At 45.5% G+C, this 11,547-nt stretch overlaps 1 pseudogene; it reads right to left on the bottom strand.

Annotated features, from left to right (window-relative positions):
* Positions 1–2,407: 2,407 nt before the first annotated feature.
* LOC120848307 overlaps positions 2,408–11,547 on the bottom strand; it is a 60,743-nt pseudogene continuing 51,603 nt past the window's right edge.

The raw sequence follows: 11,547 nt of genomic DNA, 5'->3' as shown, positions 1-11,547 counted from the left end.
CAGAGCGACACTCGAGAGGAGACGACCCCCTCCCCAGCGTTTACTTTTAACCTGACACCGAGTATGGCTTTTTCTGCTTTCGTGGACCTTTCAAATCTACAGCTCGCAGTTCATACAGCGGTGTAATCTAGTTGCTAACGTGCTGTGCGTGTCGAAACAGAAGACATGTTTCTCTCCGGAGCGGGATCGGCGGCCGAGTGGGCTAAAGCACACTCGGCACACTCGGAGCGGGATCGGAGCACGTGGAGCGAAAGCTCGCGCTAATGAACCCAGGGATCCTGGGTTCAAAAGGCCGATCCCACCAAGCGTTCCCCGCATGCGTGACGCCGCCATTACTGTAAATTACTGTAAATTATCGAAGCAGACACCAGTTCACGAAACAGCTCATGCCACCTCGTGCTCTGCTCGCGCAGACCTCCAGCAGGGTTGTCGCGCGTGCAGAAAGAATACAGCTCCCACGCTGCATGGCGGCAGCGGCGGCGTACTCAAAATAGATGGTGAGATCGGTCTATTCGCACCCCTGCCCGTTTCGATGTGGATGAACATCCTACCGGCGCGCTGTCGTGTATCATTGCAGCGTGATGCACGTTAAGACCCCGCGCTATCGGTTGTACTGCATTGTCTAAACTTTTAATCTACAGCTAGGAGACTCGTCGGCCATTGAGGTAGACCTAATTCTAGGCTGTATAAACATAAAACACACCCCCAATTTTTCTCTGGAGCCATAGCTACAGGCTGTTTTCAGCGCACGCGATCAGAGCATTCAGTAAACTAAGAACAAGAGCGCTTCCACGAGGCTTTGTGTTGCCTCCAATTTGCACGTGCTCACCCCAGCTTTGACAAAATTGGAGCCCTGCAGAAGTTACGCCAACCTCGTGCACCGCCGAAACGTGCCCTACATGTCCTACACTTCGTTTCACACTCAGTGCGAGCGAAAGCAATGTGAGGTCGATGTTGACACTGTCAAGAGCTCTCGTTCGCTCGCATTTATGATGAAAGAGAGAGTAAAGAGTCATAGAACAAAGAAATGATTGCTATATATTTTCTGTTGTGTAATAGATGGCAGGTTAGATCTATGCAACGTTACTAGAACACTCAGTTGGGAAACTCGCCGTCGAAACCTGGGCCGCTGGCGTCCACCGAGATCGAGCTAAATGCGACAACAGTGCCACTCCTCATCATGTGTCTGTACTGTGTTCACCTTGAGCTTTTAGAAAGCATGCTTTTGCGTAAAAACAAACAGAAAAGACTCTTTTTGCATGAAATTTGTTAGAGTTTAGTACAAAATGAAGGGCGCGTGATGTTTTTATAACCTTTAGTTTGCAAGGTTTTGCGGAACAATTAGTATTGTTTTCACACAACCATGCCTCAGCGGTCCTTTCAGGTAGCGCGTCCCGACCTAGGTGCATTTTAACTTGGGTAGAAACTTGCGGCGCGTCTGCTGGGGAGACCGGAGTGGCACCCCTGTAACCTCTTCCGCTGTATCTGTTTCGGCACCAAAATCGCCGATCGAAGCCACAATAGAAGGAACATACAATTCCTCGAGTGGCCGCTGCGGGAGAAATGGCGGCGTTTTGTTCGCCATTAGCTCTTTCCTGGTGGACAGATTGGGGCCACTTTTTCAGAGCAGTCTCTATGGCATTTTCCCAACTGAGTGGTTCTAGTAACGTTGGATCTATGTTTTGACCGCCTAAGCTAAGCCTATTTCGTATTTACAAATTCTGATAAGCACGAGTCCACGTGGAACCTATCCGAATGCGGATTAAGACCCGGCTTGCTTAATTTTGAGATGAAAATAAAAATGTAAATAAATATTACATTCGCGGTATCCCTTACTTTGTTCCGATTCCTTACATTGTACGCATCAGTGACACTAATGCGATCGCTGATCCGTAAATGCGATTTTCCGTGCAATAATTTCTTTTTTATGTTTTTGATCACTAGCGCCACCTGCACATACTTTTGCTTTACGCCACGCGTGGCCAAGGCTTTCGTAACTTTGTGGTGCGGTCTGTGCAGACCGCATTCCACCTGTGTCGGCGGAGTCAGGCGAGTCAGATGGGTCGTTCCCACTTTAAATAAATTCTAAAAATAAGTTTCTCAAACTGCGAAGTTTTGACGTAGGTGCAGCGAGAGCAGTCTTGCCTCTTCTTGAACTTAGAAATACGAGCCAACACCTAAGCCTTTCTCGTGGCGAAGTTTCGCGTGTCCCGTTTCATTCGAAAAACTAAAGGCTTAGCACATGTCGGTTTTAGAAAGCATTTTTTGCTTGAAGCTTCTGAGGCAAGTTTGCTTTCGCGAATAAAACGCACCACCAGGCTGCAATCACGAATCATGCGAAACTGATTTTTGTTGTTCATTTAAAGTTTGGGACGATCAATTTGACTCAAGCGCCCGGTCATTCTTTTCAGTCTGGAAAGAGCGCGGGGTCTGAGCGAACGGAAAATTGAACACGCGTGTTCAACGCCGCGGCAAGGTGTGCAGATTTAGTTGAGTAGCATGTTTTTTACAATATTTTTCTCGAAGCGCCGACTGATTTGCGATTAGTTAATTTGTTCTGGAATAAACCGGCCTCTGGAATCTGATGAAATGTGTTCTATTTTCTTTTCTAATTACACATCCAGTGCAACAGTTTCTTGTTTTTGGCGCTTTTGTGAAATCAAACATGGTGCTTTTTTACGGACCCTGCTTGCGGTTGAAATGTACTGTCGGCACGGGCGCGTCGCGTCACGCCAACAAACGCATAATTTTTGAAAAGAAAAGGAGGAAACGGGTCCTGGTCCAGGTCTAAGCGCAGATACTCGTGGACGAAGCTATGTCACTGGCTATGTAATAATAGCGACAGAGTCAAATTTAAGCGCAGCGTAAAAGCACATTTTAAGTTGATGTTATAAGTAAATGTGGCGGTATTGAGTACTTTAGGGTGCGATGAAAAGCAAGTTCCAGCCAAAAAATAATGAACGACGGTAATTGCCCGTCGTTCTTTGGCGCGCTGAATCTTGCAAAAATAAACGACACCCGAACAGTGGCGTCACTAGGGTCAGCGGCACTCGGCACGGTGGCCCGCGGCGACACCCTCCCCCCCCCCCCACCCCCCCCCCCCCTGCTCGTCGCCCGCCTCCATCCCCCCCCTCGCCCGCCGCAACTCCCCCCCCCCCCCCCCCTCCGCTCGTCGCCCACCGCGCCCCCCCCCCCCCCCACCCCCACCGGCCCGTAGCGGCACCCCCCCGGAGCGCTGCACCCGAGGTGGTCCGCCTCGCCTCCCCTCCCTCCCTCCCCGCACCCCCCTTCACTGCACCCGAAGCCACTCCCCGGCAGTTCCCTGGAATCCTGGGGCCAGTGAATACAGTGAAGCGCCACGAAATCCTTAAACGTTGGTAGCCGCCTGTCTACCCTGGTCGGCTTGGACCAGGACAATACAAGGAACACCAAGGAAATCATTTCCCTAGCAGTTACGTAGAATCCCGGGGCCAATGAACACGCCAATGAACACGCAGGAAATACTAGCTATACATTTTTACTTTGTTTCGACTAAAGTTAATGTAGCCATACTATCAGCCCATTTTATCTCAAATAAAGCAATCAGGATTATCCTTGCGCAGCTCTCGGTGGCTAGGTTCATAATCTAGAGGCTAAACTTCGCTGTGCTCCAAAAATGGCACACATTTTGCACACCAAAGTGGGTATGCACTTCTGTCCATTTTCCCAGCAAGTACATTTGTTATTCGTGGATTAATCGGGGATTACTCTAAACTGACCGACGTAAGCATCTGAAGCTGGCACCTCTTCCGTCTGAGAAAAGACTTGGCAAAATCTTGACGCACATTGTGTCATACTTCAGAACACGCGAAGCAAGAGATATAAGCTGGGAAGTCTAAGCTGTTTGGTTTTGACTAATTGACAGTAACTAATCTTCAGAAATATTTCAACTGAATTCGATTTCTAGCTTGTCTTATTATCTTTTCACCTTTGACTGTTTGATTTTTTGTTTACACTCACAAGAATCTCCGTGCAGTCGTGTTTACACCTCCGCCGAGAATTTGTTCCTTAACCTACCAGAGCATATTATGCTTGGAAACTTAACTTGCGCGAGAATTTTCGTTCAACCTACTGGCACAGCGCGCCGAGGTTTCAGCCAGGCGTGCAAAGCAATTCTGGTCAAAGCACGTTCTGGTCAAAGCACGTCAGAGCAGCGCTGGGAATGGCAAGGTTGACCTCAGAAGATTCGCGCCGAAAAGCTTTGACGAAGAGTGCAAACGTTAATTTCGATGTATCTTTTTTTTTAATGTTAACCGTCGTAAAAAGTGTGAAACTAATTTGTGAATGACAGCCATTCATAAAACTGGACAGAAGTAACTTCAAATGTACAAAGCTCTAGAATTGCAATGTGTACAAAGCTCTAGCATTTTTGGTGGTTCTGACAGAATGTCGTTTTTAAAGCGTTCGGCATGGTTACTCGCCTTATTTCTGTGTTTCGCGAGCCTTTATGTTTTCTTTTTCTTACGAAAGCGATATTTTGTCTAAATTAGACTTTGCTTCAGTTGTCACGAACAACTTTAGTGCCACTGCTGCAGCGACGTTAGAGCGTCTCCAAAAACGATTTGCACGTACGTATCACGCAAGACAAGACCTCTCCGAGCTCTACTGATATGTGAATATGATCAACCGCTTAGGATTTGTGGAACTATTCTAATCATCTTGATACGTGTCCTGACTTTGTTAATGATTACATCACACCATTCAAGAGAAGCGTTTGCAATCTGATATAGTTCGTTGTCGTCGGGTCGTTTTTTTTTAATTCATTTGTTTTGTCACCTTCACCTGTGTAGTGTGACTTGGTGCTCTACCGTCCTAGGCTTCCGGCCGTTGGTAGGCACTGAAAATAAATAAGTAAATAAAATTGCGGTTGAAAGATTACAGAAAACTTAGACTACCGGTCGCAGACCTCGTCTTATGGGTTTGAACTAAAATCCCTCCTCCCCCTACAAAAATACTCCGAGGAGGGCACCTCTTAATGTAGTTGTTTAGTGAGTGGCACCACGACGGACCCCGAGCCATACGGGTTAGCCCGTCCACGTCTTTCTATGCGTGACTTTCCCGTGTCCGGGTGAAAGGGCACCCTGGTAATTGAGTGGAGGTCAGGCTAAGTGTGGACGATTATGGGTTCCCCGGACGAGGCAAAACACCACATTGGCCGCCGCTTCCCGTAGACCGGTGTCCTGGTAAGGACCGACGAGGATGATCCAGGCAGTCGCCTTTATTCTTAATATACCCTCTTTTCTTTTACTACTATCCTTTCTTAACATTCTGCTCTCCTACTTTTCTTATACTTTTTGCACCTTCTTTGGCGGTATGGTCCAACCTTGTGCGGCGATAGATATTTCTGCTTGGGTAGCGCACCTGGACAAAGGGTAACATATCTACAGTTTCATCAAAGCCCTTTTTGTTATGGTCTCTCGACTGTTCCCTCAAATGGGCTCGATGGCGCGCGACACACCGCAGGAGCCGAAATTCCTTTTCTAATTCATATGGGTGCCAAAGCTAAATACTACCTTATTGGCGCCCGGAAAGGGGTTCGATCGAAGACACAACGAACAAAAACGTAACCCTACAAGCTGTTTCCTTTCCTGAGTTTCTAATAATTCACACTGAAAATGAGGACCAACCACTTACGAAACTTCCCAATTTTTAATTGGAATAACCATACTTTTATCGGAATATGATTCAGAAGCAAATAAACCTTCAGCTGAAGACCTTCTTCTGGAAGTCACCACCGCAGCGTAGAGCACAGCACTTCTGGAAGTCAACCAAGAAAGGGACTACAAAACATCCGTGACTCCACACCGCGCACTGAACTGCACAAAGAGCGCCATCTCCGAAGATGATCTTTTTGGCATTTCCACCAACGAGATCCTTGAAGGACAAATTTCAAGGGATCGCTGCTGTACGACGTATCATCTTCCGTCGCGATGTTGAGGAACGAAACAAAAAACAGTCTGTCTTAACCTTCCATCGACAACCCTTCCCGTAGCAGTAAAGGCGTGGTACCGAAACTGCAAGGTCCGTCCGTTGATCCCCAATCCAAGGCGTTGTTTCCGCTGCCAAAGCTTTGGACATGTGTAACTCACCTGCAGAGGAAAAGCCATTTCTCCTAAATATGTAAGCACCGACCACCCTACCAACAACTGCGGTAGTAACATGTGTGAACTGTCGTGGAGCTCCCCCATGATATTCCCGTTTCTGCCCCCTCTGTAAGCAGGATAAGGATTTTTTTTTTTTGAAGGTCAAAGAAACCATCTCGTATCTGAAAGCTAGGAAACGATACTTTTTCCCATCAAAAGGTTCATTTGCTGATGTCGCATGAAAGGGACTTGCGCGGTCAGCGGTGCTAACTGGAACAGGGACGTCAACACACGACCTGTGCCACCCCTGCTAGCCCCCGCCCCCTCATCTAAAGTGGGACAAGCCACTCCGCCCACAGAGTGAGATATCGATCCTGGTTCTTTAGGATTCATTCAAGCGCAGGGGTGTGCAACCCCTGTCCTTCCCGAAAATCCAGCCTCCTCGAGGTCGGGGATTACCCCTTCGCAGCTTTGGCTGCCTGCCTCGTAATCCTGGTCAGCCGTCGGATGCGCAGGCGTCTAAGGGCTAGCCTGTGGCAGCACCAGCTGAACCGATATACGAGTGTAGGCTTATGTCTCATGAGTAAAGGTCTCAATTAAGTACGGATTTTTTTTTTTATCTCCGGTCTGTGGGGTTAACAATAGTAGGCCAAAGGAAACTTAAAATGCACCGCGGATAAAAATTGAATTGAAGGTCTAAACATGGGCTTTTAATTTTATCTCATATATGATGGCAGACGTATTCCTTCAATAGAACTGTCGTGGGTGTTTTGTAACTGTGACAATGTATGCTCACTTTTAGGCCTTCACTAACCATGAGGCTTTTGTCTCAAGGAAACATATTTGAACGTCAGTCATTCTAGCATCCTAATGCATTTTCAGGTTTTTCTTAGAGATCCTATTTTTTTCCACACCTCTGGTGGTGTATCTTAGTTGTCCAGTGGCCTACTCCATGTGTTGAGTTTCTTTTAAATACAACATTAAACGCGGCGGCAGTTCCTGTCCTTTCTGATTAATTGATAACCGCCCGTTATCTCCATGTTCCTCCAACCTACCCTCTATATCGCGAAAAGCTTGAATCTCTTTATGAGCAAAGTCCCCAATCAGCCCTAATCCTTGGCGATGTCAATGATCATAACCCTACTTGAGAAAGTAAAAGACGAGACACGCGTGCCTCAATGATAGAACTTTTTTTTTTTCATTCATAGATTTATGCTTGCTAAACAAAATAGAGCCAACATCTACTACTTCCATAAGTCGATCCTTTACGTCCATCGATCTCTCCCTTAGCAGCCCAACATTATTTCCTCTCCTGTCTTGGGCTGTCAATTCTAACCGCTAAGGGAGCGATTATTTCCCGATAAGTTTAAACCAAGTAAATCTAACTCTCACAGTGCCCACAGAAACTCTCTTGTTGAAGCACGAGGATGCCAACTGTCCTATTTTCAGCCAGGTGAGCCAGCTTACTTGCACATCATTTAACAAATTGTATGTTGACGAAGTTACCAATCTGTTTAACAATCACTTACTTCATGCTCCTATGTTATCTCAATGACGTCACTACATCTACACGGTCGTTCTAAACTATGGAATGCCGACTGTGAAGATTCAAGAAAAATGCGGAACAGATCATGGGGCAATCTTTTGCACTATTCGACAGTGGCCAACGTAATCAGTTTCAAAATAATGAAGGCTTGTGCAATTCGTTCCCGCGCAAAGTGCCAGAGGTTTCAAGGATATGCGTCTTCTATTAGCGGTACTCCGACCAGCAAAGATATAGGAAAAAAATAATAAAGTCAGGGGGTACTAGCGCGCGTTTTTAGTAGTGCTTCTTTCTGAAGATGGACTGTGTCCCAAGAGCTTCTAACAGCAGGCGAATCTCGAGGAACACTCTCATCGCGTATCGAGCTCCCCGAATACCTTAGCGGCTTTCTTGAAACACAAGGCTCAAGCAGAGCGGCAATCTACTCGGACATCCGGCGCTACCCGGGAAGCTTACGAAAATCTTACTCTGAATGAGCTGAAGCAGGTGCTACGCGAAGTAAAGCCTACCGCTGCTGGACGAGACGTAATCCATTATCAAGTGCTTACCCACCTTTACCTCTGTACGCTCGATTTAGTCCTGTTCCTGTTAAATCACATTTGACAGGAAAGGACATTCCCGTCATCGTGCAGAGTGGCATCCACTATTCCGTTGCCAAAGGCAGAAGATGCATCATGTGCATACAGCTACCGCCAGATTACGCTAACAATTTGTCTCAGTAAAGCTTTGGAAGGGATTGTCACCAAGAGACATGTTTTGTTAAAAAAAAAAAAAAAAACCTTCTTTATAATTACGAATGGGGTTTCCGGCGGTCTTGATATACTTTAGACCACCTGATTCGTTTAAGACTACTTTTGGCGAGGCCTTTGTACGTGGGCAGTACTGCTTGTCTCTCTCTTTCAATTTCGCGGATGCTTACGACACTGCATGGCGGCATGGTCTCCTTCAGAATTTGTATAGCTTTGCAATTCGTGGCGGGATAATAGTTTTTTTTTTAGGCTCTCTGGCGACGCATATCTTCCGTGAGAGTTTGGGCACAGCCTACTCTAAAGGGTTCTGCCAAGAAAAGAGAGTCCCTCAGGCAGGCATCTTGAGTGTCACATTTTTAAGGTAAAAACGAACTCGATATCTTGGTTCATCCCATCGTCTGCTCACTATTTCCTTTATGCTGATTACCTCCAAAGATATGTCTCCTCTTGCAACCCTACTTTGTATAAACGTAGGATTCAACTAACGGTAAACAATTTACTAACGTGCGAAGATCAATATGGGTTAAAAAAGTTTCCTGAAAACAATTGTGTGTGTTTGCGTCTCTCGCCTACGGGGAGGGACCCTTAGCTGGTCCCCTAAGTCACCATGCACTTTACCCGAATTCCAACAAAACAAGAACACAAATTCCTAAAATGTATTTTCGACCACCAATTTTATTTTCTTTCTCATATTAATGATATAAAAGAAAATGCCAAAAAGCACTGAACACTCTGAAAGTGCTTTCTCACACATCTCGGGGCTCTGACCAACTCTGCGTTCACGGAATCAATAGATTACTGATTAGCTCGTTTTTGGATTATGAGAGTATTATTTGTGAATCGGCGAGGCCGTCAGCTCTAATATGCTTGATCCTGTCTATCACGAAAGGCTGCGTCACTTGACTGGTGCCTTCCGCACATCGCTTTTCGGTAGCCTCCATTCAGGAACAAATGAATGGCCGCTGGAGGGACGGAATTCTGCGATAGGACTCATGTATTTACACACGATTCGTTCAGTTCCCCTACACCCTTGCCAAGATGTTGGAGCACAAGCAAGATACAAACGCATTTGTAAACAAGCCCACTGTTTGACCTTCGTTCAGCATGAGAAAGGCGCGCACTGTAGATTATATTGTACTGACTGGTGCAATTGCAGTAACCCCTATCTCGCAAACTGTAGCCCCATGGGATTGAAACCTCATTTTCTGTTACTACTCACTGACCAAACAAACTAAGAAAGACACTCCTCCAAGGCGCATGAGACAATAGGTTTTTGAACTTAAAAGTTGATAATTTGTGCGCTGCTCCTGCCGCACCATTGGGACGATGAAGCATACAGCTATTGGATGTGGCATGGTTGGACTCTGTTTTTGATGCACTCCTATAATTGCATCCGCAGCCACCATTCTAAATGTCAGAACTATGCGATCTACGTCTTGCCAATGACCACATCGTGAAAACAACCCGCGTGCACTCTGTCGTCTTCACTGACTTACTTAATACTCTAAGAGCACTCGCATCACTCTCATCTGTTAAAAACCCGAAAATCATAGAGTTGTGAAAAAAAAATCTTGCTTCCAGAAGAGAAAAATAAATCGAAATAGTTTTTAAGTTTCCAGCCACGTTGCTAAACCAAAAATGAAAAAAGAAAGACGTTTACAACAGCCTGTAACGCCGAATTGGTGGTGGTGGAAAACATTTATTGACATGAGAGCTGACCGAGAAGGGGCCAGCCCCTTCAGATACAAGTTGGAAATCCATAGTTCGGGATCTGAGTCGCGTGCGCGAGCAAAGACATTGTTAATGCGCGCTAAAATATTACACCATGAATCAGCAGAGCGCAGCTTAAATCGTGACGCAATGCTTTTCTGGCGATATGTAAATGATCGCACAACTACAACTTCGTCACCAATAAACAAAGCTGACTCGTTAGGTGATATGCTGTCTGAGCCTGAAGGTGTGTCAAATGCTTTCGCGAGTTATTTTTTTTCGGTTTATTCTTGCGGCCAAACTGGACTCCCTGAGCCTGGCGTCAGTGATAATGCCAGTGATCACCTGTCATTTCTATCTTTTGAAATTACTGATATTGAACTTGCTATCAGGAAACTGAAGCCAAAGTTATCAGTTGCATTTGACGGCATTCCAAGCTTCATTGTCAAAAATGCTCCTACATTTTTGCGCCCGTCTTAACGCATATTTTTAACTTGTCGTTGCAGAGCCTTACATTTCCTTCCCTGTGGAAGCACTCTATTACTGTGCCAGTACATAAGAATGGCAGAACGGATGACGTATATATTACAGACCTAAGGTCTATGAAAACAATTTCATAGACCTTAGGAAAGGAAGATAGCAACGTATCTTCCTTTCCTAAGGTCTATGAAATTGTTTTATTTGAGTGCATTTCAAACTTTTTTAAGAATAAGATAAGCCTTTCACAACATGGCTTCATGCGTGGAAAGTCTGTTGAGACAAATCTTGTCTTTTTTTAAATTCTGTTTCGCCTACTGTGTTTTCACGTGGACAGGTAGACGTTGTATATTTTGATCTCTCTATGCCTTTTCACCAAGTAGACCATTCAATCCTTGCACACAAACTAGAATCCTACGGCGTGAGTACCTCCCTTTGTTCCCTGTTTCTAGATTATTTGTCTAATAGACGCAATTTTGTTCGTGTTCTTGGACATCACTAACCGCCCTATGTTTCTTCGGGTGTGCCGCAAGGCTCATTAATTGGGACGATCGTTTTCAATGTTTTTATTAATGATTTGAGCTTGATTGTTCGCAATTCGGTCGTCTTGCAATATGCAGATGATGCCAAGTTGTTTAGGCAGATCATATCCTTGGAAGACTGTGAAAAACTTATGGAGGATGTTAGGCGTGTGTGCAATTGGTGTCGTCAGAACATGCTAACGCTCAATCCTTCTAAAACCTTTATTATGTCTTTGTCTAGAAAAATAGAAAAAAATAACCTTTGTTACCAGATTGGCAATGATCCTCTGCGAAGAGTCGAGTGCACGCGTGATATTGGTGTATGCATGGACTCTTCGTTATACTTTACTGTACATGTTAACAACCTTATAAACGGCTTTTTGCGTAATCTGGGAGTAATTTCTAGAATCACACGTGAATTCTCC

This window comes from Ixodes scapularis, unplaced genomic scaffold (assembly GCF_016920785.2).
Source record: "Ixodes scapularis isolate PalLabHiFi unplaced genomic scaffold, ASM1692078v2 PGA_scaffold4__175_contigs__length_147842914, whole genome shotgun sequence".
NCBI lineage: Eukaryota > Metazoa > Arthropoda > Arachnida > Ixodida > Ixodidae > Ixodes > Ixodes scapularis.
This window is presented reverse-complemented; position numbering and strand designations above follow the sequence as displayed.